At 43.4% G+C, this 23,524-nt stretch overlaps 1 pseudogene; it reads right to left on the bottom strand.

Annotated features, from left to right (window-relative positions):
- Positions 1–22,989: 22,989 nt before the first annotated feature.
- LOC140186520 (5S ribosomal RNA) lies at positions 22,990–23,108 on the bottom strand (annotated as a pseudogene).
- Between the last annotated feature and the right edge of the window lie 416 nt (positions 23,109–23,524).

Genomic DNA, 23,524 nt, shown 5'->3' with positions numbered 1-23,524 from the left:
AATTCTGCAGATGCTGGAAATTCAAGCAACACACATCAAAGTTGCTGGTGAACGCAGCAGGCCAGGCAGCATCTGTAGGAAGAGGTGCAGTCGACGTTTCAGGCCAAGACCCTTCGTCAGTCCTGATGAAGGGTCTCGGCCTGAAACGTCGACTGCACCTCTTCCTACAGATGCTGCCTGGCCTGCTGTGTTCACCAGCAACTTTGATGTGTGTTGCAATAAGTGTAAGGGGTTTCTTCTTTTATGTTGCTGCTAAGGCTAATAAAAATGGCTTCTTTGTTATGTTAACTGCTGAGAAAGTTCTCTCTCTAGCAGCTTGTTTGGGTTATATTACTGATAATGAGAATTTGTATTCATTTGTTAACCAATTGGGATAGATGTTATTCTTTCTTGTGTTTCTGTAAGTTATTGTTTTCGCAGGCTTTGGGGCTGAAGGCTGCTCCCCCTAGATGAAGGCGAGCTGAGCGAGCCTGAAGCTTACCAGGGGGTTACACAAGTATTATGAAATTGATATGCACTGGGAAAGTTGAATAATGTAGAATATAAAGTAGTTTAAACTACTTAGACAGAAGTGGACGTGGAGCAGTGGTGAAGATGGAGTGAGGGCTGTAATGATATTGGGTGTGATGTTGGGGTGGTGACGATGGGTGTTGAAAAACTATTTTTAAACATTTGCAGTTCATGCTCAAAACAAAAGTTTTCTCAATCTCCGTCCTGGGGTGTTGACAAGAGAGTGTTTGTTTACCAATCCTAGGAGGTGATCCTCTTGAATTGAGGCTGGCTGTACAGTGAAGAACCTTTCACAAGCTGTCGGATTCCCAGTTCCATAATTCCTCCAGACTAATGCTCCATGACCAGTGCTTCTGGCCTTTGTACAACCTTCAATAGTCTGCCTCCTTGGTAACTAATGCAGGGTCTTAACAACAAAGGGTCAGAGTAAATGGGGAACCCCAGCTTAGAAAATCAACCAGTCTTCCCCTTCTTCACCTCTCCTGATCACTGTCTAATGAACAGCATTGGAAGCATGCCTGTGCTAAATGGGTTTAAGACAATGAGGCCACGCTGCAAGATTTATATACGAGTGGGGGCTTTGGGGAGCTGATGACTACATGACCCAGGTGCCTCCCCAACCGCCGAGCATTGATGGAGGGATGGGAATGGGGAAGAAATGGTGACTGAAGGAAGGAAGGAATGAAGGGGAAAAAACCGGAGAGGAGGAGATGAAAGATGAAAGAGAAGTCTGTTGCATCGTAGATTGATAGCGAAACTGCAGCTGGTCAAGCTTTTCAATCAAGTATCTCCAAAGCAGGCCACTATCTTACGGCAAGAACCTTTGACTGTAACTACTTTATGTATAATGAGAAGCCTCCACTTTAAATTGGCACTCTGGGAAATCAAGGGAAAGTATATGGCAGCTGATTGGGAAGCAAACCAAATTGCTTTAAAATTGTCCAATTTGAAGCAGAATGATTATAAAGCCTGCTCGCAGCCCATTATTGATGACCCCTGCCAGAGTAACAAAGGAATCAGGGAAGTTAGTTGTTAACTGGCAAGTCAAAGTAAGGCCATCCAATCAAACAGAGCCTGAAACACAGCTTCTGCTCACACAGTGCTCATTTTCAGCTACCCGCATATATAAACCACCTCATGGAATTTAAAATGATGGTTGAAACACTGATTGGCGAGGGATGCTGAGAGCTCGGGCTAATGGCACAACGGCTGTGTCTGGAGGCACAAAGACATCTACAGAAATATGTGTCCAGAGAGACGAATGAGAAATGAATGAGTATTTGATGCGGTTATTTAAAGGGCCTTGGAACAAAGACAAGGGGAAGGGACAAAATGTTATGCCGCAACACTCAGCACTCCCACACGTCACAGTGTGACACATAACATCTCACACCACAGGGAAGCTACTTAGCCTTTTAAGTCTGTACCAGCATTAGATAACAGCAATCTAGACTCTGAAAATTCTTTCTTTTAGGCCACTGTCCAGCTCCCTTCTGAAAAACACAATGGAAACAGTCATGTTTTGTAGCCCCAAAACATAAAATTAATTGAAAAGAAAGCAAAGGAGTCCGAAATATGAGTAATTTTATGTTTAATTTAAGCGAGGTGCACACGTATCATGTGGTAGCATCATGATGTATACAATTCACTTATTTTTACATTTCACCCATAATGTTAAACAAACAAGAATGCTTAATTAAACAATATATTTACAATATTAATCAAATACTACTGAAATATTAAACCCACAACACTCCTTCTGGCTTAGCTACAAACTCCAACTCAATAGAGAATGCATCTCAACTTATATACACAGTACACTATAAAGCACAACTACTATACTGACATCCACTGTGTAGTAAGTTTTTAATTGTCCCATTCTGGCCTGAAGATTTAATTGCTGTGGAGGCTTTCTTACTCTTGTGGGATAAAGTCTTTCCTGACAACAGAGATCATGCTCCTTGGGAGGTGAGACTTGTGGCTGTGATACAATCTCAGGTTCTGGAGCCTCTTCAGTGGTGGTTGTAGGAGTTGACTCCAAGACTGCAGGAAGTGGTTCTGAGATATCTGGACCACCTCCCTTTCTTGGCTTTTGCCTCTGGAACTACTTTGATCCTTGCTTCTCTCCTTTTCAACTTCTTGTCATTCTTTTTCTCACCTTTTTCTTCTTCTAGTTGCTTGTGAGTATCTCTGAATTTGCTAATTTCTCAAGAAATTAGGTCTCATTTATCCTCTTCCATTCCCACAGCACTGGTGTCATCCTCCTTTTTCTTGTCTTTTTTCTTCTTTCTAGATTGTTCATCTTGATCTTGGGAAGGTGCACTTAGTTCACTGGATATTCTCTTACTAAACCATCTGCTGCTCCCTTTATGATCCGATCTCTTCTCTTAGCTTCCTCATCCACAATATCATCCTGTTGAATCCTTTGTTTTTGTATCTCCATTGACTCCTTCTTTTGGTCTTCCATTCATTCAGCTGGGTTTTAGTCTTTGCAACTACTTTCACAAGCAACCTTTTGTCTCCCACTTGAAGTTATAAGCAATAACCTTAATGCACACAGAGTAGATTCTGGTTCTTTATACTAACAAAATCTGAATGCTTTCAGCTTTCCTGAAGCTCCCTGAACTCTCTTCCAGCTGAAAACCCAGCCACATTGTGCAAGTAACTGCCTGATTAACATATCGGAAGCTTTCTCAGATATGTTACCTACAAAAAACGGATTTAGTCAGACCACTGCTTTCTTGATTCCTCTGAGCAGCAAGGTCCTTCCTCGGTCCAATATGCTTCCTTGCCAGAGGCACAGAGGTTGGCACCAGCATCTGTTTGGCCTTCGTTGGGCAATGATTTGTAGTGCACAGCATGGAGACAGTTGTGGTATTATCCAGTATCTTTTTAAATTCGCTTTCGGTTGCCTTGATTACAGGGAATATGGCATGTAAATGGCGGATGGACCTCCAATCAAATTGTTTTTGTCTCAGCCAATCACACCCTCACAATGCTCGCCCTCCTGTTTTTACCACATACAAGGTGAATGTGGCTTGTTGGTTGTTGTATTTCACTGTCACAAATGTCATTTCCACAGGAGTTATCTTTTACCCCATATAAGTTCTGAGTTAGAGACCTGCAGGCTTTAGTTTACTATCTTTGAAATGCCATCCGAACTCATTTTTGTGGAATGACTGAAACAGCTGAGCCAGTGTCCAATTCCATTTTTATTAATTTGCCATTCACTTCTGGGGCCAGCCATATTGCTTGTCTATTGTTAGTTTTGACATTATAAATTGCAAGTTCTGTGTCATTCTCATTGTTATCAGATTTTTTATCAATAATGCACAATTTAGTGCTCTTTTTGAAACTGCAGCTTGCATCATTTTCTCTTCCCTATGCAGTCCATTCATTATTATCCGCCCCACATACTCTTTGTATGTGTTCTAATTTTGGTGCATTTTCTGTAAGTTTCACATTTAATCCTGCATTGGTCTGGTGAACATGAGCCCCTGCCACAACAGTAATACAGTTTGTTCAGCCAGGCAATTTTCTGTTTAGACATTGCAATTTCACTCCTGACTGCATCTCAGTTGTGAGTCTCTCTCTGCAGTTTCCATTGATACTGCTATTTCAACTGCTCACTTAGGACAACTTTCTGAATGCTTTCTTGTAAGATTCCACAAACTAAATGATCTCTCAGTGCATCGTTAAGCCCATCACTGAACTGACAATGCTCAGACAACTTCTTCAATTCAGCTACATATACCGAAATGGACTCCCCATCGTTTTGATTCTGCTTTTGAAACCTAAAGCATTCTGCAATCAACAATGGTTTTGGTCCTAAATGTTCCTGCATTACTTTCACAGTATCAGCAAAGTTCATTTCAGCTGGTTTAGCTAAAGCAACTCAACTTTGAAGTAAACTGTATGTCCTTAAATCCAATGCACTCAGCAAAACTGGCACTCGCTTCTCATCGGCTATTCCATTTGCTTTAAAATACTACTCAATTTGCTCAATATACAAACTGCAGTTGTCTGTTGTGTAATCAAACATGTCAATTTTTCCAACGTAGCCAGCCATTTTTGCTTTTTTTATATAGTTATTATCACCCTGTACTCACTGTTTATAAACCCGTGATTTTTTTCTTTTTTCTGCCTTTCTTTTAAACTCGATCCTATCTTCCCTTCTGAGGAACATGCACTGTGCTGCTTTTTTTAACTCCCTGGTTCGCTGCACCTTTTTTTTTAATTGGACATCTGACTGCGCTTCAATAGCTAGGTAGTCATTTTGGGTTTGTTTTTTAAAAAACCTTGTTGCCACTGTTGTGTTTTGTAACTGCAAAACATAAAATTACTTTAAAGAAAAAGATAGGAGCCCAGGAAATGCGAGACTTAGTTTGTTCTTTACTTTAAACAAGGCATCCACATTTCACATGGTAGTGTCATGACGTATGCAATTCACTTAATTTACCCATAATGAATTATTATAATGAATTATTTAAATTAATGAATTATTATAATGAATTTAAATTAATGAATTATTATAATGAATTATTTAAATGAAGAATAATTAAACAATATATTTACAATATTACTCAAATATTCCTGAAATATTAAATACATAACAGAAACCTCCATTATTGCCTCTAGCCATACATTCCAGACCCTATGCACATAGTGTGTAAAACAATTTTCTTCTTGTACTTTTATGACTCACTTCAACTTCATGTCCTCCGGACCTTTGTGTCCATCAGCAAATGAGAACAATTTCTCTCTGCCTATCCTGTCTACTCCTTGCATGATTTTACCTATTGGCATCACAACCTCTACAAACATAATCTAGTCCAGGAGAACAACTACAGTTTCTCTAGTCTATCCACCTAGCTCTCATCAGTGGAATTATTTTGTGAATTCTTTCTGCACCCTCTCCAAAGGCTTTACATCACTCCTAAAATGCATTCTTTCCTAAAAATATGCAAACTCCAGGATCGAACCTGTGTCACAGGAACGGGGAGAGTTTGCACCAGTGTGTCACCATGTACGATATATACAACAGCGATGTACGTTGCATGAATAGCCTATAGACTTGGCCTATGTTCAGTTGGATACTTTCACATACAGTACATAGAATCAGATCAGAATCAGTTTTATCATTATCGGCATGTGACGTGAAATTTGTTAACTTAGCAGCAGCAGTTCAATGCAATACATAATCTAGCAGAGGGAGAGAATAATAATAATAATAAATAAAATAATACATAATAAGTAAACAAGATAATTACGTATATTAAATAGATTTTTTTTAAATGTGCAAAATCAGAAATACTATATGTTAAAAAAGGTGAGGTAGTGTCCAAATCTTCAATGTCCATTTAGGAATCGGATGACAGAGGGGAAGAAACTGTTCCTGAATTGCTGAGTGTGTGCCTTCAGGCTTCTGTATCTCCTACCTGATGGTAACAGTGAGAAAAGGGCATGCCCTGGGTGCTGGAGGTCCTTAATAATGGACACTGCATTTCTGAGTGTATGTACAGATGTGACACATACTTTGTGGACTCGATATAAAGTAGATTCTGGTTAACTGGGACACATCAGGACCAGTATGTTTTGGCCCAAGGTGTTACATATAAATAAAATGCAGGTCAAATTAGAACATCATCAATACAATCACAATGCTATAAAACTGTGTATTTGTTCCTAATAATTATTGGTGGAGGAATTCAATGTATGCTGCTGTGTTCTTTTTATCGAATAAAAATGAACAAAATCAGTATAGCCATTTAATATACTTAGATAATGGACTGCCTTCACACAATCTTTTCAATGATTGATTCCTCCAAATTTTCATTTTCATTCTAACATTCAAGGTGATTGTTGATGTCTTCAAGTTCTTCATACGTCCTAATTTGTTGAAGTAGTGAAATCATTTCATTTTAACTCCCGACCATTTCTGGCATCTCTATGTCTGAATGCTTGAAACTACAGTGAACGAAACGGTTCTGAATTGTGTTACTGCTTACTTCTCGCCAACTATCAGTGCCATAAATTGCTGCTTTTTGAACACGTTCACATACACAACTGACATTATTTAAAAACTGTTTGCTCAAAGCACGGTGCAATGTCTAACAGCCACACCGATACTAGTTAGAAACTGTTCAGCAAACGTCTCCTGCCCCAGTTAAGCGGCATACTGTCCTAAATGAACAAAGGGAATCCCAACTATTTCCTCAATTAGTTTTGATCGTTAAAGGTTGGCCCAAATAAGAGGCTGCCCTGATTAACCAAGGAAGAGTATGGCAGCAGTGATAGGGGACTCTATATTTAGGGGTGATTCTGTGGTCACAGGAATGAAAAACACGGATGGTAGTTTGCCTCCCAGGTGCCAAGGTCTGGGATGTTTCTGATCACATCCATAATATCCTGAAGTGAGGAGGAGAACAGCCAGAGGTCGTGGTACATATTGGTACCAACGATATAGGTAGGAAAATGAGGAGGTCCTGAAAACAGACTACAGGGAGTTAAAAAGGAAGTTGAGAAGCAAGACCACAAAGGTAACAATTTCAGGATTACTGCCTGTGCCATGTGATGGTGAGTATAGGAATAGAATGAGGTGGAGGATAAATGTATAGCTGAGGGATTGGAGCAGAGGGCAGGGATACAGATTTCTGGATCATTGGGACATCTTTTGGGGCAGATGTAATCTGTACAAAAAGGATGGGTTGCACTTGAATCCCTAGAGGACCAATATCCTGGTGGGAGGTTTGCAAAAGCTATTGGGGAGAGTTTAAACTAGAATTGCTGGGGGAGTGGGAACCGAACTGAAGTGACGAAGGAAGAGGTGATGATGATGATGTCGACTCAGGCCTGAGAGGCCAGTGTCGGGCATTTTCATGCCTTACAAGGTGCGGAATGAGAGACTGTGTGGCACGCCACTCCTAACACAGACATTTCGCAGTACAGTATTTTCTTTATTTTACGAGGTCGAGTTGTGAGCTCAACACAACCGGGCATGGATGGAAAGCATACTCGGGATTCGAACCTGGGTACCTCCATTCTGGAGTCTGGCGCTGATGTCACTGCACCACTAGGTGGATGGCTCACAAATAGAGAAAGCTTGGAGACAGTGCGAAAGAGAGGATAGGCAGGTGATAGAGAAGGGATGCACTCAGACCAATGGTTTGAGATGTGTCTACGTTAAAGCAAGGAGTATTATGAACAAAGCGGAAGAGCTCAGAGCATGGATCTGTACTTGGAGCTATGATGTTGTGGCCATTACAGAGACTTGGATGGCTCAGGGGCAGGAATGGTTACTTAGAGTGCCAGGCTTTAGATGTTTCAGAAAGGACAGGGAGGGAGGCAAAAGAGGTGGGGGCATGGCACTGTTGATCAGAGAAAGTGTCACGACTGCAGAAAAGGAGGAAGACATGGAGGGATTGTCTACGGAGTCTCTGTGGGTGGAGGTTAGGAAAGGGAAGGAGTCAGTAGCACTACTGGGTATTTTTATAGACCACCCAATAGTAACAGGGACATCCGGGAGCAGGTAGGGAGACAGATTCTGGAAAGGTGTAATAATAACAGGGTTACACTTTCAGTACACTGGATGAACTCTACCCATTGTTTTGAGGGCTATGACGTCAATGCTTCCCCTCCCCCACCCCTTTGTCTTTCAAATTACTGGTCTTTCAACTGAAGCTACAAGCATTCTTCAAATCCTTCCCCATCTTTCATTCTTCAGTCCTGATGAAGGGTTCCGGCCCGAAACGCCGACTCATCGTTTTTGACTGATGCTGCCCGACCTGCTGAGTTCATCCAGCGTACTGAAAGTGTTGCTTTGTTCACAGCATCTGCAGATTATTGTGTGTTTATAATAACAGGGTTGTCGTGGTGGGAGATTTTAATTTCCCAAATATCAACTGGCATGTCCCTAGAGCGAAGGTTTAGATGAGGTGGAGTTTGTTAGGTGTGTTCAGGAAGGTCTCCCGACACAATATGTAGATAAGCCTGCAAGAGGAGAGGCTGTACTTGATCTGATATTGGGAAATGAACCTGGTCGGGTGTCAGATCTCTCAGTGGGAGAGCACTTTGGAGATAGTGATCACAATGCTATCTCCTTTACCATAGCATTTGAGAGGGATAGGAACAGACAAGTTAGGAAAGAGTTTAATTGGAGTAAGGGGAAATATGAGGCTATCAGGCAGGAACTTGGAAGCATAAATTGGGAACAGATGTTCTCAGGGAAATGTACGGAAGAAATGTGGCAAATGTTCAGGGGATATTTGCGTGGAGTTCTGCATAGGTACGTTCCAATGAGACAGGGAATGGATGGTAGGGTACAGAAACCATGGTGTACAAAAGCTGTTGTAAATCTAGTCAAGAAGAAAAGGCGAGCTTATGAAAGGCTCAAAAAACTAGGTAATGATAGAGATCTAGAAAATTACAAGGCTAGCAGGAAGGAGCTTAAGAAAGAAATTAGGAGAGCCAGAAGGGGCCATGAGAAGGCCTTGGTGGACAGGATTAAGGAAAACCGCAAGGCATTCTATAAATATGTGAAGAGCAAGAGGATAAGATGTGAGAGAATAGGACCAATCAAGTGTGACAGTGGAAAAGTGTGTATGGAACTAGAGGAGATGGCAGAGGCACTTAATGAGTACTTTGCTTCATATTCACTACAGAAAAGTATCTTGGCTATTATAGGGATGACTTATAGCGGACTGGAAATCTTGAGCATGTAAATATTAAGAAAGGGGATGTTCTGGTGCTTTTGGAAACCATCAAGTTGTATAAGTCCCTAGGACCGGACGAGATGCACCTAGGCTACTGTGGGAGGCAAGGGAGGAGATTGCTGAGCCTCTGGCGATGATCTTTGCATCATCAATGGGGATGGGAGAGGTTCCAGAGGATTGGAGGGTTGCGGATGTTTTTCCATTATTCAAGAGAGGGAGTAGAGATAGCCCAGAAAACTATAGAGCAATGAGTCTTACTTCAGTGGTTGGAAGTTGACAGAGAAGATCCTGAGAAGCAGGATTTATGAACATTTGGAGTGGCATAATAAGATTAGGAATAGTCAGCATGGCTTTGTGAAAGGCAGTTCATGCCTTACGAGCCTGATTGAATTTTTTGAGGATGTGGCTAAACACATTGATGAAGGTAGAGCAGTAGATGTAGTGTATATGGATTTCAGCAAGGCTTTTGACAAGGTACCCCATGCAAGGCTTATTGAGAAGGTAAGGAGGCATGGGATCCAAGGGGGCATTGCTTTGTGGATCCAGAACTGGCTTGCCCACAGAAGGCAAAGAGTAGTTGTACATGGGTCATATTCTGCATGGAGGTTGGTGGCCAGTGGTGTGCTTCAGGGATCTGTTCTGGGACCCGTACTCTTCGTGATCTTTATAAATGATCTGGATGAGGAAGTGAAAGGATGGCTTAGTAAATTTGCTGATGACACAAAGGTTGGGGGTGTTGTGGATAGTGTGGAGGGCTGTCAGAGGTTACAGCGGGACATTGATAGGATGCAAAACTGGGCTGAGAAGTGGCAGATGGAGTTCAACCCAGATAAGTGTGAGGTGGTGCATTTTGGTAGGTCAAATATGATGGCAGAATATAGTATTAATGGTAAGACTCTTGGCAATGTTGAGGATCAAAGGGATCTTGGAGTCCGAGCCCATAGGACACTCAAAGCTGCTGCGCAGGTTGACTCTGTGGTTAAGAAAGCATACAGTGCATTAGCCTTCATCAATCGTGGGATTGAGTTTAGGAGCCGAGAGGTAATGTTGCAGATGTATGTGACCCTGGTCAGATCCCATTTGGAGTACTGTGTTCAGTTCTGGTTGCCTCAGTATAGGAAGGACGTGGAAACCATAGAAAGGGTGCAGAGGAGATTTACAAGGATGTTGCCTGGGTGGGAGAGCATGCCTTATGAGAGTAGGTTGAGTGAACTCGGCCTTTTCTCCTTGGAATGATGGAGGATGAGAGGTGACCTGATAGAGCTGTATAAGATGATGAGACACATAGATCGTGTGGATAGTCAGAGGCTTTTTCCCAGGGTTGAAAAGGCTAGCACGAGAGGTTTTAAGGTGCTTGGAAGCAGGTACAGAGGAGATGTCAGGGGTAAGTGTTTTATGCAGAGAATGGTGAGTACGTGGAATGGGCTGCTGGCGATGGTGGTGGAGGTGGATACGATAGGGTCTTTAAAGAGGCTGCTGGATAGGTACATGGAGCTTAGAAAAATAGAGGGCTATGGGTAACCTTAGGTGATTTCTAAAGTAAGTACATGTTCGGCACAGCATTGTGGGACGAAGAGCCTGTATTGTGCTGTAGGTTTTCTATGTTTCTAACTCCGATACGTGTTCTTAGGAATAGTCAAACTACAAAGGTGTCTGGATGCAGGAATGACCTAATTCAAAAGAACACATACCGAAGAATGCCAATAAAGAAGTGGACTTTATATGGAGATGTATAAATACAGGTTTTGTCTGCATGTAGTGAAGGCCCATATTTGGAGCTGTCTTTGCTTCTGTGTGATAACAGTATTAAGCTGGGTGCTTACTCATGTATCACTCTTGCAGTCTGAGCATGTGATTCACGAATCATAGATGTCATAGTGAAGCTGGGTGTGAACCTGCCAGGGGTGGTTTGTTTCATATGCGGCTGAGTCTGGGAACAAAATCCAGGGGAAGGGGTAGTGATGGGATCTCCTGGAGAACAGTCTAGAGAGCCCTGTTTGTGTAAGATAAATAGATAGATACTTTATTGATCCCAAAGGAAATTACAGTGACACAGTAGCATTACAAGTGCACAGATATACAAATATTAAAAGAGGAGTAAGAAATAATTAAAAAAAATAAGTTACCTCAAACGGTCTAACAGGAGTGGGTCATCACTATGATGGTGCTGTAGGATATTTTCACATGGGCATGAGTAAATAGTGAGCCATTGCTGATGTCCCAGGAAATTGCTGGCAGTGGTACAATTTGTTCAGTCCCTATTAGTCTTCATGAACATGGGGTGATTTTCATCAATTCTAACATCATACCATTACATCCTAATTGGGCGGCACAATTTCCCAGTGGTTAGCACAGTGCTTTACAGTTCCAGTGACCTAGGTTCAATTCCCGCGGCTGCCTGTAAGAAGTGGGTACGTTCTCCCTGTGACCGCTTGGGTTTCCTCCCAGGGCTTCGGTTTCCTCCCACAGTCCAAAGATGTACCAGTTAGTAGGTTAATTGGTCATTCTAAATTGTCCTGTGACTAGGCTAGGGTTAAATCGGGGATTACTGGGTGGCATAGCTCGAAGGGCCAGAAGGATCTATTCTACGCTGTATGTCAATAAAAAGATTTTTAAAATAATTGCAAGCAATAACTTTTGTTTAATAAACCTCTGTCACACTGTTCTTAGTTCTGTCATGGGGCATTTTTTCTATGTTGTTCCTTATTCTAGATGAGATGGTTTTTAATCCATTCATCATGAGACTTTGGGTTTACTGGATTGTTTTTTTCTGAGAACTAGAAATGAATGCTTCAGGTCACTAGAACATTATAATCTTATGGCTATAAACTTCAAGAAATCCACGTAATATTTGTACTAGACACTTTTTACATTTCCTGGCTTACTGAGCTGAGGGATTTCTGGTTTCAAGTAGCAAATAACCTTCTGCTTTTGGACATTTTGGAAGTTTTGCTTCATGTAAGGCACAGATTAGATGTTAGACTAACACTTCCAGCAAACGTAAATCAGATAGGGCGTTTTGAAAGTGAACTTATGTCGGCAATGTCTAGTCAGTGCAAGAGGGTTCCAGTCTGGCAATGTTCCAGCTGCTGTGTTAAAGCCAATTGTCTGCTTTCACCTCAGAAAGAGACCTTCCACACATTCTCAGGCTTGGGATTGGGGTTGGAAGTCCAGCTAATTTGATAAAACAACTCAGATAACCAAAAACCAGAAAGTAAGTGATGGAAAGAGAGCTGTTGAATAATCTACTCTGGAATCCAACGGGGCTTGTCCATTTGTTCCCCTGGTAACAACATCAAGTGCGATGAATTGCTTTGTGATTGCTATCATTAGTGTCTTCAATATTAGTGTAGCAAATTAACTGGTATTGTCTACAGTAGATGTAAGGGTAAATATTTTAGTAATTATATTTGTACATTTGTTAGTGATGTGAAAATTACAATGAAAGTTTCTTTGTAGAATAAATTCTAGCCTTATCTGATAGAATACACTTTTCTTAACATGTACAGTACGTGGATTCTGGAAATCTAAAACAAACATCTGGAAATACACCCAACTCTCTACTTTCTATCGATTAACCAATCCTTTACATTTACAAATGCAACACCTCCTTATCTTATAGATATGTCTTTTATGTAGAACTTTATTGACTGCCTTTTGAAAACTGAAGCACCTGAGTTAGCTCTGAAAGGCACACTCTGCAGCAAGCGAAAAGAACAGTCTACATACAATGGAGGCAATCAGTGACAAAGGGAAACTAGGAGGGAGATGAACGAATCACGGGTATTGCCTGCATACATTTCGTTGACCATAGAGAACAGCTCTTGACGATCCATCATCACCCATACATTCAGTGAGTGGAAGGCATTTTGATTTTGAGTGATTAGAGGTCAAGGTTATGGAGTGGAACCCCTCTGACAGGAGAGTGTAAGCAGTAACCCCTGCATAACCCACTGCCTGAAAAGTAACTTTTTCCTTGCCGGAATCACAATAAATCAAATCATTCCTCCAAGAGTTAAGAAGACACAAGGGACTCCAAATGCTAGTATCTGGAGCAACAAACAAACTGCTGGAGGAACTCAGAAATTTAGGCAACATATGTATGTGGAGGGAAATGGACAGTTGACAATTGAATTGAGACCCTTCATCTGGACAGACACCAATTATTAACAGTTACATTAAGAGGGGTTTACCTGCGATATAATTTAAAAGACCCTCTTGATTAGATTCCTTCCTGCAACTCACTCTCAGGAATCACTTGTTCAATATTTAATTTATCTAAATCCCAATTGAGTTAGATCCCAACTTGTAACTCACTCAGGGCTATACATTAAAGAATGTTTGCTTTTTCATTTACATAGTGCCTTTCACATTCTCAGGCTATAATGCATACAATTAGTATTTAAAGTGTAACCACTATTTTGGCGAACACAGTAGCCAAGGTGCCTCAAGAGAATCCAAGAAGCTGCATTGAGACTGTCAAATCACTGATTCCTGTCAGCTCTGTGTAACTGAAGAATAACACTTTGGAGAATTCTTCTGTTTGTAATAGTGCCATCTGATTCTTTACATCCACTCAAAGGGGAAATTGGATCAGAATATGCAAAACAGAAGCGAAAACAAATTTGTTTGGACTTGCAACTAAAAAATATAATTAATGAGCTTGATTTGTGCCTCTAACTGGGCTTATAAAAGCTGGCTGTACTTACTGTATATCAGGTAAAACTCATATGCAGAATCAACTGTAACAGTCAGATGAAGAAGTACATTGTGAATGACAATGGACCTGAGTGGAAAACTTCACTCACCTTAACACTGAACTGATTCCATAATTGATGAACTCACTTTCAAAGACTCCACAACTCATGGTTGCAATGTTATTTATTTATTATTTCGCTTTTCCTTTTTGCATTTGCATAATTCATCATATTTTGCACATTGGTTGGTTGGTTGTCTTTCTGTGTAGATTTTCATTTCTATTTTGTTCTTTTGTACCTACTGTGAATGCCCACAAGAAAATGAATCTCAGGGTAGTATATGGTGACATATATATACTTCGATAATACATTTACTTTGAACTTCGAATGACTATTGAAGAACATCGTTAATCAACAAAAACACAAGCATCGGCTACTGCCTTCCAGAGTCGTTAATCACCTTGCTATTCTGGCACAAAGTACGTTAGCTGTGGACTCTACCTGCGAGCCAACTGTTCTGTTTATTTGAAGGTTGTAGAAATGTAATAATGGCTGTGAATAATAATTGCTGCTTTAAGGATTGTGTCATGTGACAAACTGCTCTCTGGACTCAGCAGTATTTATAGAAAATTGCAGAGGCACAGTGTGTGAGCAGCTCTTAAATAAAGAGAGGCATGTTGTTTCTCGTGTGTGTTTGTCTGCACGCTGCAATTGGATTTGCTAGGTAATAGGAATCCGTAGAGTACAGACATCCCACAGTGATCAATCGGTAATAAGTGTAACAGCCAACATCTATGAGAATTTGCTTACAAGTGTAATGAATAAAATTCCATCAAAGGTCAACTGGAGTCTTCCTGCAGCCTTCTGGTTAATTATCTTTGTGAAGATTGTTTCTGGTGCACTTGTACTTAATTATAACAGGGATGAGTGCGAGCATGAACCAGTCTGGCATGTTATTGTGAAATGAAGCTGCATTGTAATCACAAATTCTTGAGCTACCTATAAGTGTATAATCAGTTCCCATGGGCAAATGAGATTCTTGAGCCTGATTGAACTGATCGAGATAGCTCGCCCAGAGAGGTTACTGCATGAAGAGCAAATGTTAGTGTTGAAAAGTGCTGATCATTTATAAATTGACATTGCAAAGCTGATAGGTTCGCTGATAAGTAGTGAAGGAACGTCAGTCAGTAGTTGCTTTGCTTATCCCGTCAACCCATTGTGATGTTGATGTGATAAAGATTCCCTTCTATTGGATTATAGTCGAAGTCACTAAATTTAGATTCCTTTCCCCCGGTCCTAAATGGTCTGATATTTGCTGGTATGTATGTTTATAAATCTAAACAGTGCCGCTTAATCATAGGATAATGGGGGCATCTAGTCCATCCATGTCAACCATCAATCACCCATTTACCGTCAGCCCACAATAATCCCACTTGAATCGAATTCAGATTTACTCATCACATGTAAATCAAAGCACACAGCGAAATTCATCGTTTACATTAACAACCACCACATCGGAGGATGTATGGAGGGCAGCCTTCGGGTGTCACCACACATTCTCCCGCCGACACGGCGAGTGCACCGTGCTCAGCAAAGCGACGCAAGCAGCGGAAGCAACGGCAGCGACATCAGAACGAAACAACGCAGGAACACAAAACAAGCCCTCTTCCTACCATCACTCCCTCACACGCCTCCAACTCCAGGGCACTCCAAAGGATTATTCTCCAACATTCACACTAATTTACTCCAGATTCTAACACTCGTTACAGCGGACAATTCACCCACAAACCCACGTGTCTTTGGTATGTAGGGGCACCTGGAGAAAAGCCACATTGTGACTGGGAGAAGGAGTAAACTCCATACAGGCAGCACCTGGACTGCAGGATTACTACAGGCTGCACCACCTATTGGCTTACTCAGGTATACACCGTTCACTCACAAGCTTGGACTATGACTGAGGTGTGGGAACGAGGTAGATGGCACGCTGAAGTCCATTCCCAGAAACATTAAAGCTGTAAAACCCATGGAGATATCCCAGCAGGAAGTCACTGGGCAGTGATAAGGGAATGAGCATTCAGAAGGTAATTTGGAGATGATGGTCTTCCCACGTATCTGAGACCTTGCCCTTCCAGATGTTGGAGCCAGCATACCTGGGAGTGCTTTGAATGAGGTGTATAGCTGGGAGGAGGATAGCAATCATTTTAGCAGGTGCGTTGAGCTGCAGCTCCTTAGAGATCGCGTTAGGCAACTGGAGATGCAGCTCAATGATCTTCGTCTGGTCAGGGAGAGTGAGGAGGTGAAAGAGAGGAGCTGTAGGCAGGTAGTCACACTGGGGCCTCAGGAAACAGATAAGTGGGTAACAGTCAGGAGAGGGAAGGGCAGGAGTCAGATCTCAGAGAGCACCCCAGTGGCTGACCCCCTTAACAATAAGTACTCCTGCTTGAGTACTGTTGTGGGGGGACCTACCTGGGGGGAAGCAACAGTGGCTGCACCTCTGGCTCAGAGTCAGGTAGGAAAAGGCAGAGCATGGCAGCAGTGATAGGGGACTCTATAGTTAGGGGGTCAGACAGGTGATTCTGTGGATGCTTGAAAGAAACACAGATGGTAGTTTGCCTCCAAGGTGCCAGGGTCCGGGATGTTTCTGATCGTGTCCATGATATCCCGAAGTGGGAAGGAGAACAGCCAGAGGTCGTGGTACATATTGGTACCAATGACATAGGTAGGAAAAGGGACGAGGTCCTGAAAACAGACTACAGGGAGCTAGGAAGGAAGTTGAGAAGCAGGACCACAAAGGTAGCAATCTTGGGATTACTGCCTGTGCCACCTGACAGTGAGTATAGGAATAGAATGAGGTGGAGGATAAATGCGTGGCTGAGGGACTGGAGCAGGGAGTAAGGATTCAGATTTCAGAATCATTGAGACTCTTTTGGGGCAGGTGTGACCTGTACAAAAAGGACGGGTTGCACTTGAATCCAAGGGGACCAATATCCTGGTGGGGAGGTTTGCTGAAGTTATATCGGAGAGTTTAAATTAGAATTGCTGGGAGGTGAAAACTGAAGAAACGGAGGAAGAGGCGGTTGGCTCACAAATAGAGAAAGCTTGGAGAAAGTGCGAGAGGGAGGATAGGCAGGTGATAGAGAAGGGACGCGCTCAGACCGATGGTTTGGTATAAGTCTATTTTAATGCAAGGAGTATTATTGATAAAGTGGATGAGCTTAGAGCATGGATCAGTACTTGGAGCTATGATGTTGTGGCCACTACAGAGACTTGGATGGCTCAGGGGCAGGAATGGTTACTTCAAGTGCCAGGCCTTAGATGTTTCCGAAAGGATAGGGAGGGAGGCAAATGTGGAGGAATGGGTTAGTAAATTTGCTGATGACACCGAGGTGGTGGGTGCCATGGATAGTGTGGAGGGTTGTCAGAGGTTACAACGGGACATTGATAGGATGCAAAACTGGGCTGAGAAGTGGCAGATGGAGTTCAACGCAGACAAGTATGAAGTGTTTCATTTTGGTAGGTCAAATAAGATGGCTGAATATAGTATTAATGGTAAGACTCTTGGCAGTGTGGAGGATCAGAGGGATCTTGGGGTCCGAGTCCATAGGACACTCAAAGCTGTTACGCAGGTTGACTCTGTGGTTAAAAAAGTATACAGTGCATTGGCCTTCATCAATCGTGAGATTGAGTTTAGGAGCCGAGAGGTAATGTTGCAGCTATATATAGGAAACAACAGGAATTCTGCAGATACTGGAAATTCAAGCAACACACATCAAAGTTGCTGGTGAACGCAGCAGGCCAGGTATCATCTGTAGGAAGAGGTGCAGTCGACGTTTCAGGCCGAGACCCTTCGTCAGGACTAACTGAAGGAAGAGTGAGTAAGGGATTTGAAAGTTGGAGGGGGAGGGGGAGATCCAAAATGATAAGAGAAGACAGGAGGGGGAGGAATAGAGCCAAGAGCTGGACAGGTGATAGGCAAAAGGGGATACGAGAGGATCATGGGACAGGAGGTCTGGGAAGAAAGACAAGGGGGGGGGGAACCCAGAGGATGGGCAAGAGGTATATTCAGAGGGACAGAGGGAGAAAAAGGAGAGTGAGAGAAAGAATGTGTGCATAAAAATAAGTAACAGATGGGGTACGAGGGGGAGGTGGGGCCTTAGCGGAAGTTAGAGAAGTCGATGTTCATGCCATCAGGTTGGAGGCTACCCAGATGGAATATAAGGTGTTGTTCCTCCAACCTGAGTGTGGTTTCATCTTTACAGTAGAGGAGGCCGTGGATAGACATGTCAGAATGGGAATGGGATGTGGAATTAAAATGTGTGGCCACTGGGAGATCCTGCTTTCTCTGGCGGACAGAGCGTAGATGTTCAGCAAAGCGGTCTCCCAGTCTGCGTCGGGTTGCGCCAATATATAAAAGGCCACATCGGGAGCACCGGACGCAGTATATCACCCCAGTCGACTCACAGGTGAAGTGTTGCCTCACCTGGAAGGCCTGTTTGGGGCCCTGAATGGTGGTAAGGGAGTAAGTGTAAGGGCATGTGTAGCACTTGTTCCGCTTACACGCATAAGTGCCAGGAGGGAGATCAGTGGGGAGGGATGGGGGGGACGAATGGACAAGGGAGTTGCATAGGGAGCGATTCCTACGGGATGCAGAGAGAGGGGGGGAGGGAGGATGGAGTGAGAGCTGATGTACGTGAAATGGGGGAGATGCGTTTAAGACCATTTCACGTACATCTGCTCTCACTCCATCCTCCCGCCAACCCACTAGGAATAGGGTTCCCCTGGTCCTCACCTACCACCCCACCAGCCTCCAGGTCCAACATATTATTCTCCGTAACTTCCGCCACCTCCAACGGGATCCCACCACTAAGCACATCTTTCCCTCCCCCCCCCCCCTGCATTCCGCAGGGATCGCTCCCTACGCAACTCCCTTGTCCATTCGTCCCCCCCATCCCTCCCCACTGATCTCCCTCCTGGCACTTATCAGTGTAAGTGGAACAAGTGCTACGCATGCCCTTAAACTTCCTCCCTTACCACCATTCAGGGCCCCAAACAGTCCTTCCAGGTGAGGCAACACTTCACCTGTGAGTCGACTGGGGTGATATACTGCGTCCGGTGCTCCCGATGTGGCCTTTTATATATTGGCGCAACCCGACGCAGACTGGGAGACCGCTTTGCTGAACATCTACGCTCTGTCCGCCAGAGAAAGCAGGATCTCCCAGTGGCCACACATTTTAATTCCACATCCCATTCCCATTCTGACATGTCTATCCACGGCCTCCTCTACTGTAAAGATGAAGCCACACTCAGGTTGGAAGAACAACACCTTATATTCCGTCTGGGTAGCCTCCAACCTGATGGCATGAACATCGACTTCTCTAACTTCCGCTAAGGCCCCACCTCCCCCTCGTACCCCATCTGTTACTTATTTTTATGCACACATTCTTTCTCTCACTCTCCTTTTTCTCCCTCTGTCCCTCTGAATATACCTCTTGCCCATCCTCTGGGTCCCCCCCCTTGTCTTTCTTCCTGGACCTCCTGTCCCATGATCCTCTCGTATCCCCTTTTGCCTATCACCTGTCCAGCTCTTGGCTCTATCCCTCCCCCTCCTGTCTTCTATCATTTTGGATCTCCCCCTCCCTCTTCAACTTTCAAATCCCTTACTCACTCTTCCTTCAGTTAGTCCTGACGAAGGGTCTCGGCCTGAAACGTCGACTGCACCACTTCCTACAGATGCTGCCTGGCCTGGAGCTATATATAGGACCCTGGTCAGACCCCACTTAAAGTGCTGTGCTCAGTTCTGGTCGCCTCACAACAGGAAGGACGTGGAAACCATAGAAAGGGTGCAGAGGAGACTTACAAGGATGTTGCCTGGATTGGGGAGCATGCCTTATGAGAATAGGTTGAGTGATCTCGGCCTTTTCTCCTTGGAGCGACGGAGGATGAGAGGTGACCTGAGAGGTGTATAAGATGATGAGAGGCATTGATTGTGTGGATAGTCAGAGACTTTTTCCCAGGGCTGGAATGGCGAGCACGAGAGGATGCAGTTTTAAGGTGCTTGGAAGTAGGTATAGAGGAGATGTCAGGGGTAAGTTTTTACGCAGAGAGTGGTGAGTGCGTGGAATGGGCTGCAGGCAAGAATGCTGGAGGTGGATACGATAGGGTCTTTTAAGAGGCTACTGGATAGGTACATGGAGCTTAGAAAACTAGAGGGCTGTGGGTAACCCTCGGTAATTTCTAAGGTAGGGACATGTTTGGCGCAGCTTTGAGGGCCGAAGGGCTTCTATTGTGCTGTATGTTTTCTATGTTTCTATGTTTAGCAGTTGGAATACAATGAGCAGGAGTTTCAGGATGACTTTGAAGGCAAGTGATGAAGTAGAAATGTTGGGAGGAGGGTACGGGGCAAGGAGTAATGCCACTGATGAGGTAGTGGGGACAGGGTGCAGGACAGTGCTCGAGCATTGGAGGGAAAATTCAATGGTTCTGGGCTGAAGGAGATCAGAGGTGAAGAATGCAATGAATCTGAGTCTAAGTTTATGCGTTGTAAAGGTGATACACTTGATGGCAGCATGCTATCTTTCAACCATTTGTCATCTAGCAGAAATGTTTCATCATGCAGGGCACTAAAGGGACAGGGGAGCTATCTGATTTAAAAAGGAGAAGCTATCACATAAGCTGTGTTTTCTTGAAGTACAAGGAGGGTGTCTGTAGACAATGGTGGCTGTGGATATTGAAAAGTTGAAAATGTGTTGGTGGAAGTTCCCACAGGATTGACTCTGAGCTAGCTGTCTCAGTGAGATGACTGTGGTTTCGAGTCCCACTCCAGAGACTTGAGCACGTTATTTAGAGGTGAGGCTCTAATGTGAAGAGGGACTGCTGGAAGCATCATCTTTCAAATGAGAAGTTACGTGAAGACCCTTCTGCTGTTGAAAGCTCCCACAAGACTACTCAGATAGTAAGTTCTCCACAAGTGGACAATGAAACCCCTTAAATGAAATGCTGCTTTAGAAAGAAGAAATATCCCAATTTGTGTCTATTGCTCAGTAAGTCAAAATCAAAATCTGCAATCTTCTTTTTCCCCCAGCTCTGAGTATCTTATGCTAAACCTTAGTGATTTTCCTTGAGGTATTGAATTGTAGAGGCACCATCACACTACGTGAAACACATCTTCCAAGAACACTAATTTTTTAACAAAGTGATTAATGTGATGAAAAGCCCTTGTGTAAAGAGGTCTGTGATTGCCTGAGTAAATGCTTTGGAGACCCAAAGGGACTACAGATTGGTGGTGGAATTAAGAACCTGAGGTCTCAGATACTGTATATAATAAAGAAGAAAATTAACAGCAAAATGAGGAATGAGCTGCTTGCAGATGTGGTGCAGGCTGGTTTCATTGTCTCCTTCAAAAAGGAATTGGTGAAGAAAAATTTGCAATGTTATGGAGAAGGGGCCACGGGACGGAAACAAAATATTACTCTGTCAGGCAGCTGGTGTGGACATCCAAATTGCTGCCTCCGTTGTTGTAGCTGTTCTATGCTTCTGAGTTCAATAGATTGCACAGGGGGCTCATCAAACATTAATGGCGGATGAGCCAAAGAGGTGTCTGATGGCTCTGGCAAAGGCGTGAGTTTTAAGGAAGGTCTAAAACAAGTGAATTATTTTCAGAGGTTGAGGTAGAGGCAGCAAAAGACACCTGGAGGCAAACTTGCAGCCACTGAGCCAAATCGTTTCCGAGTCTTGTGCCTGTGTAAATTGAGTGTTCCTGAACCCAGAGTCATGGCAAAGGAAACTGACTTCCCATGATCCCTGCTGCACATGACAATGCGTGAGTGTTGCTACTGGCTGCATTGTCCACTGTAAATAAAGATTTGAACAGTGTCTACTAATCCTGCAATAAACTGAATGACAATTTCACCAACAGGTGATCGGCAGGCCTATTAAACAGTTGTTATCTGCCTAATTACTTTAACACTTCCTGATTTACTTTGCTGAGCAGTTTCAACTTGTGCCTGAACAGATGCAATCTTTAAACTGGCTATCTCCCCATTCCCCTCTGTCCTGATGCAGGGTTCTCTTTCAAAATGGCACCTTTCACTTTGCCTCCACAAATGCTGCCTGACCCTCTGAGTTCCTCCAGGAGATGTTGTTTTGTCCAGATTCCATCAACTGCAGTCTCTTGCATGCAGAAGAAAAGACAAATGATATAAAGTATATTTATTATCAATGTACACTATATACAACTTTGAGATTCATCTCCTTACAGGTAGGCACAAAGCAAAGAAACCCAACAGAACCCATCAAAAAAGACTGTCAAACACCCAAAGTGCGGGAAAACAACAAATTGTGCAAACAATAAAAGTAAGTAACTGACATTCAGAACTGAAATTCACAAAAGTGAGTCCACAGCCACAAAAATAGTCATCACAGCAGCCAATTCAGAAGCCCATTAGTTGTAGGCCACGGCCTCGGTTCAGGACAGAGACAGCTAAACCTTGAGGAGCAGCAAGCTGAACCGGCCTGTCCCTCACCGTTTCGACCCGGCTCAGTGCTTAACTCATCCAAACCTCATGTCATTCCTCGTTCTCGGACCTGAACCCTGCCGCATTGATATGCTCTCAGGCCCCGGCCCCGCCTCCTCAATTCGGCCTATACCTGACCTTTCTAATTCGGGCCGGTGTTTAATTTGATCAAACCTTTGGTCTTTCCTCACTCTTGGGCTCTGAGACTGGGCCCTGCCGCCTCAACTCTGCCTTGCCTGGATTCTGCTGGATCAAATTGTCTCCAAGACTGGTCTAGCAATGGCAAAGCATTGGGTCATTCCCTGCTCTCAAGCCTAAGCCCCTCCTCCTTGATCCGGCCTGTACACGCCACACCGCAATTACCCTGCACCTTCAAGACTTCTGTTCACACTGCAAAAATGCTAGGACCCCTAGGCGTTCCAAAAGCTCAACTCTGAAAGGAAAGTTATAGGCTGTTGATTGAGAATCGTCTCTGAGAAAGTAAAGTAACTAGTAGTTTTGTTTGCTACCGGCAAGTAGTCGCTGTGCCACACCAGCGACATCTTAAATCAGAAGTTGGACAAAAAGCACCCGGTATTCCCAGACGATCTCCATTCCAAGTACTAATCAGGCCTGAGCCTGCTTAGCTTCTGAGATCAGTTGAGATCAGGCATTTTCAGGCCCGTATGGCTGTTTGCAAAGATATGAACTTCATGTTTAACTTCTGTTTTTTTTCTTATGAATGCTGCCTATACAAAGCTATGTGCCTGTGCTACGTTTTTCATCGCACCTGCGCATACAATTTACTTGTGCATATGACAATAAATTTGACGGATTCTGAGTCTGAAAATTCCTAAGAAACCTCCCTCAGTCTCAGGGTACTCCTCAGCAGACAATCTACAGTGCAGCTGAAGTATAGAGAGTGCTGCATCATCAAAACTGCAGCCATTTTGAGTATATCAAGAAGGTGATACTGACCAGATAAATTTGTAATGTTTAAGAGGAGGTTGAGATAAAGACTCCAGACAAACCTCTACTGCTCTTCAACATAATGTCAGATGGAGTGCGGCTCTAACGCCCCCTTGGAGAGGCAGCAGCTCGGACATTCTCAGTC

This window comes from Mobula birostris, chromosome 22 (assembly GCF_030028105.1).
Source record: "Mobula birostris isolate sMobBir1 chromosome 22, sMobBir1.hap1, whole genome shotgun sequence".
NCBI classification, from domain to species: Eukaryota; Metazoa; Chordata; class Chondrichthyes; order Myliobatiformes; family Myliobatidae; genus Mobula; species Mobula birostris.
Note: the sequence above shows the minus strand (reverse complement) of the source record. Positions and strands in the feature narration are given on the sequence as shown.